The following is a 6,087-nucleotide window of genomic DNA, read 5'->3' on the forward strand; positions in this document are numbered from 1 at the left end:
CCTCCTTTAATGTTTATTTACTCACAGGTTTAGTTGATCCAACTTCACGTCTGCCGACCCTTTTAAATTTCAACTCGAGAACGCCATATGACTTTTGTAGTTTGTATATTATAATATGTTGAATTGAACTCAGGCCTGGTTAATTTGAACGGGTATAATTAATAGTGAAGTATTTGTAGTGTTTGTATGTATTACCAGGGAATTGGGTCAAGAGTTTTCGAATGAACTTATCGAATTTATTTAAGTGAACTTAATATCCTGGTTGAACACAATTGGCCAAATGAGATGACGTGGCAAGATGGTCTCGGGGGTAAAACGTTATTTGGTGGTCTGGAGTTCGAAACGTAAATACAAAATCAGTCGGCATTTTTGTTTAAATTTCTCTTTTATGTCACCGTGCCTACTGCAAATGTGGACATGCGCGTCCAGTCAATGCTACCGCAACACCTTATTAGTTTATTTATTCCAAAAGTGTGTTCTATTTTTTAAAATCTCCATTCTTCTTTTTCTATTTTATTTTATATTTGATAATAATTACTCAAATTCAGTAGGAATTATTCTACTATATATAACTTCAAAACATCAAAAATTTCTCCAGAGTGAACCAAACATCATTTTGCCTAACATTACGCAAGTCACTAAAATTATTTATAATTACTTGTGTTTACCCTCAAAAACGGATAATAATTGAATTTATATGTGGTTTTAAGGATATGCAGATTAATTCAATTCAAACATAAAACAAATAAAGGATGTAATAAATTGTCAAACCAATCAAGAGGAGTGATCCCGGACTTAGTAATAGCTTAATGAAATATCTGCCTTCGATCCCGGGCTCACGTTACTGGTGATTTGATGAACAAAAATAAGAACTTTGAATAACAGAGTAAATAAGAGTATATTGCCTTGATATGCGTGTTACAATGTGTTTAATGAATAACCAGACCCCCTTTATATAGTAAGAGAGGTTTACCCTAAGTACAATTCCATAAAAGGTAAAAATCTTCTGTTAACTAATTACCGGTTCTCTGCCGATACGTGTCGTGATATCCGGCTGGTCACGGATATCATGACCTTTTGTTGGTCGTACTTGATTATCTGGTAATGCTCTCCGAGGCTTTTGGGATTCGAACCAGACCTGGGGGTCATGGCCCCGATACTCCCGAGGGCAGGTGTTTTTCCTGGACCCCGGATTATGGGGCTCTTGCCTCGATTCCGGTTTCTTGCTCCGTTCGCTTCATCAGAAATCGAGGCGTCCCATGGGCTCGGTTTCACCCGTATACAGATAGTCCCCTCGTTTCTCGGAGAGTAAGTTTACGGAAACGATGAGAAACGACATAAGCACTTCGATTTCGTCTTCAATATGCCGTGACAGAAATGACAAAGAATCTAAAACGTCCTGTCAATCGCGTCATAATGACTTCAAACGCGTGTCGGCCATCGGCAGACCATCCCTGGACTCGAAACAGCACGAAGCCTCTATAAATACTCCTCACCTTCGTTCATTTTTTATCTTTTGACCAAGCTTCTACCTTCAAAACTTCAGGATATCACTACCCTTCTTTATACTCCAATATTTTTACCTCAGTTCTTCAATATTTCTAAGCAAATTGTAAGCTTTCACTTATTTTCTATCCAAACCAACACACTTGATTTCTCAGCAAAGCTTTTGCCTTTCATCTTCCAACCTTTCTTCATATTCTTCAAGCTTTTTCCAGACAACAATGGCGAAAACTTCCAAAATCATTCCCCAAAACGTTGCTTCTTCATCTTCACAGCCGACCACCGAAGTCGAGGAGATCGCCCACGATGTGGTTGACCTCGAGAGGTTCGCTCCGGGCACGGCTACCGATGAACTGGAAGCCAACATCCCTTGAAAATGTTCGTCCCCGGAGGGTGTTCAGTCGCGGACGACTTTAAGGTCAAAAAGCCCTCATTGGTGCAAGGCCAATGTGAGGTGGTATCTAGGTACATTTGTTCCATCACCTAGGTCGTCCTTCCTACGGTTCGTAAGGACTGCGGCTGGGCGGATAAGGACATAGTAATCCCCGGGCCCGATAGTGATATTACTACTCATGTGGAGGGGTATCTGAGTGTTTACACTTATCTCTTCACACTAGGCCCGGTGGATCCGGATATTCTGGACTTCTGCAGGAGGTATGAAGTATGCTTCGATTTGATCTACCCATCGTGGTGGAGGATCGTAATCCTCCTCCGATTCTTTGTGAACAAAATTGACTTCTGCTTGTTCACCATCGATCATCTACTCCGCATGTACAGTCCCTGAATCTTTCGGGGGGACTGATAAAACTCGTACGCTGGGCTAGCAAAGCCCCATTTCAAACATCGATGAGGACTGGGATCGGGGCTGGCAGGGACGCTTTGTCCGGGTGAGGACCGCAAACTTGATCCCTGTCGAGTTTAAGCCATTCTCCGAGAAGTGGAATGTATCACATAAGTATAAATTTATTTTAAATGTCTATTTTATGTTTTATCTCCCCTTTTCTCATCGATATTTGTTGTGGTGCAGCCCTTGCTCGAGTCCCAAACGCCATTCCTTGGCTCAAGGAGTGGATCGAGGGCATTTGCTCGCAGATGCCTTATTCTGAGCGCTCGTGGCATGAAATCTCGAAGGGCCGCTGGGAGGTCCGTTCCCACGGTAAGATTTCTTTCCCGAATAAGTAACACTAGGCTCCCATTTTCAGCACCATGTTCTCATTCCCTCTCTTTTCCTTTTGCAGGATTGCCTAAGACCATTGAGCTTACGCCTTTATTAGGGGGCGAAGACCTGTCCGTCGATCCTTCCGCTTCGGGGCAACCCAGGGCCGCAGCACGAAAGAAGAAGAGAATGATGGCTCCAAGTTCTCCGAGTTCAAAAGAAGAAGAAGAAAAAGAGAAGGTTAGCCCGTAAGCCAAAGGAGATTTCTAGCTCCCAAGCGCCTGACTCAGACTCGCTTTCCGGCTCAGGGACGAGCCCAAGGAAGGTGATATTTTTGTGGCCTGTGAGCAGTCCTTCCCCGAAGAGTGGATGGCAGCCGAGGGGGAAACAACGGAGGCTGATCCCCCTCAGGTTCAAAAGGCAGATGTATATGTGAGGGTCAAGACCTCTCGAGACGTCGGCTCCGCTCTGCCCGGTGTTATAGAAATTTTGGGGTCGCCTTCGTTTACTGAGTCTATGTTCGACGAAGCCTGAGCGGTGAAGGAGCGATCCAACGAAGGGGCCCGTGGTACGAACAATCCCCTCCGTTCCTTTTTTGAAGGTGTGGACTCAACCGTCCTGGAAGACTTCTCCGGGTTGGGTGATTTGGAGGTGCCAAGAAAAGACCCATCTTCGGAGGTCGGCGGGCTGAACTCGAGCCCTAAATTTATCAACCAGTTCCTCGCCCCGAGCATGGATCCTAGCCGAAAGCGGTCGATAATCATCACTGTCCTGGAGGATGCCCGGGTTCTTTCCTCCCTCGTTGGAGTAGCTAGCTATCTCTGGTGCCTAGTAACCAAAGAAGACCAGACAAAACTGAATGAGGTGGATACGCCGTGCTTGTTCAACGACGCACATCAAGCCCTGAACCGGGTAAGGCATCATTGCATGCCTTCAATCTTCGGGTTTAGTTTTTGATATCTCTCAAAGAGCTTGCTGAGAAGAGGGATATGTATAAGGCTTTCAGCAAGCAACGCGAAGAAGAAGTCAAGAGTCTCCGGGCTGAGTTGGATGCGGCTCAGAAGAAGCATGCCGACCCGGTGAAACAGGTAAAGATTTTTTAAGTTAGTGATGATGAGTCAGACATGGTGACTAATGGCCAAAACTTGCAGGTCCAGCAGAAGGTTAATAGGATCGACCAACTCCGAGCCGAGATGAACGAGGTCAAGTCTATGGTCGAAGGGTGGAAAGGAAAAAATGGACCTATTGGCTTTGGAGAAGGAGACTGCCCAGGAAAAACTATCATCGGTGGAGGTCCAACTCCGAGTGGTGAGAGAGAAAACTGAAGCACGGGCTCAACGAATCGAAGACCTCCAGTCTCAACTGGGCTCGGCCATTGCTAAACGGGATGCCCTCGGCAAGGAGCTCGAAATAGCGAGGTTTGTACCGGAAATAACCAGGGCTGATACTGAAGAGATGGTGGCCCAGTACAGGGCTGATGCCAAGGCAGCCTAAGACCGCCTGAAAGTTACTGTTGAGTACATAAAGTGGTTGTCCCGAAGGGAGGCTCTCGAGAAGGTCCATGCCCGGCGTTTCCACCTTTCGACCAAGATCGAAGATGCGATAAGACTTGAGGCCAATGCCAAGAAGTTGGCTGACCCCGAGGTTGAGGAAGGCTTTGAGGGCTCCGGCGAACCCGAGGATGGAGAAGACCCCAACGGCTCCGTTGACGAGACGGGTTCTGGTGAAGATCAGGCTTAGGTGCCTTAGGGATTTTTCTTTGTTTTTGCATTTTGTTCATTTTGTTGAGTCTGTTATCATTGTCCTTTCTAAAAGACTTATTGGAATGTATATGAGGCTTTTTTTTTCTTTTGCAATTTTTGAGTTCGTTTCTTTTGGCTTCCCCTTTATGATTGCAAAGATTTCAAATGCCTTAGCACGTAATAAAACGTAGTAATAAGGTCTTGTTTGGAGGTTCGAACAAGACTCATTCTCGACGCAAATGCTTTTTAAAACTTGTGGGGGGCTCGGTATGACCGGAAGCTTTTCCCGAAGTGCTTGTTTAGATATCTTTAGATTATAGTTTTGCCGAGGGTAGCCTTAGAACCGGTTTAGAATTTTTGAAGGCCTTATATTTTGATTACTAGCTTCGGATGTCTCCGAGCCGTTTCTAGGATGGTCGTAGCCTTTTAAGTTCAGGTAATGCTTAATAGGCTTAGTACCTCCGGGATTCGATACCCGAGCCATCCGAATTTGCCTTAGACGACAGTCCCCGAGTGGGGGTAGCTGTAGCCTTTTAAGTTTAGGCACTGCCTAATAGCTTCTGTGCCTCCGGGCTTCGATAGCCAGAGCCGTCTGAGTTTGCCTTAGACGATAGTCCCCGAGTGGGGGTGATCTCTTGGATCCGGATAGAGGCAGCCCTTGGGCTCGATACCCTTTAGGAACAAAATATAATAGTCTTAAGGAGCAAAATATGTATCTGCAAGGTAGAAAATTTCTTTCATTCCTATGTGCAATATACAAGATTGTAAGTGTGTACAAGCTTCGTGTTATGGCTTAGGTGGTCTACGCAGGCATGTTCACTTGACCGTTTGGCCCTTACAATAAATCCTATCCACCAAGCCCAAACTGTTCAAGCACAAAGTTTCCTTCCTTGCTAAAATCATTACTCGAGGGTGATGGCCCCCAATATTTGAGGTTGATCGTCGAGAGGGCTCGGATACTATTGATGTGACCATCAATTCCGATTCATAACCGATCTTTGATTCTAAGTTAGTGCGATCCACTGTTGCCTCGCTACAAACGTTGCCGGAAAACCCATTTGGGACAAAACTGGTTCAAGGAAAAAAGAGTGCAACGCGTGCTTTCAGGCCTAACAACTGCATCATTCTTTGGGTATTGCCTTTAAGTGTTAGTCTAATTCGCAATATATGTAAAGAAAAGAATGAATCGGGTCGTACCTTAGCAGTAGTATCGTTTTAAGTAGGTTACTTGTTCGGTAGTTGCACACCGTTCCCTGCTTCGAGTTTGTATGAACCTTTACCGGTAATCTCGATAATTCAATATGGACCTTCCCAATTTGTTCCCCGCTTCCCTTCGTTCGAGTTCTGAGTGTTCAATGTTACCTTTCTTAAAACCAAGTCCCCGATATTAAAGTGTCGGAGGTTGTCTCTCCTGTTGTAATGCCTTTCGATTCGTTGTTTTTGGGCGGCCAACCAGACGAGGGCAGCCTCGCGCCTCTCATCCAGTAGTTCTAGGCTCGTGCTCATGGCCTCACCATTTAATTCTTCGGTTGTATATCAGAACCTGAAACTCATTTCTTCTACCTCGACCGGTATTAGCACTTTGGCACCGTAGACTAATGAAAATAGGGTGGCCCGGTGCTAGACTTTGAGGTCGTACGGCATGCTTACAAGACTTTAGGCAAAATTTACTTCCATTTTCCTTTG

This window comes from Nicotiana tomentosiformis, chromosome 5 (genome assembly GCF_000390325.3).
Source record: "Nicotiana tomentosiformis chromosome 5, ASM39032v3, whole genome shotgun sequence".
NCBI classification, from domain to species: Eukaryota; Viridiplantae; Streptophyta; class Magnoliopsida; order Solanales; family Solanaceae; genus Nicotiana; species Nicotiana tomentosiformis.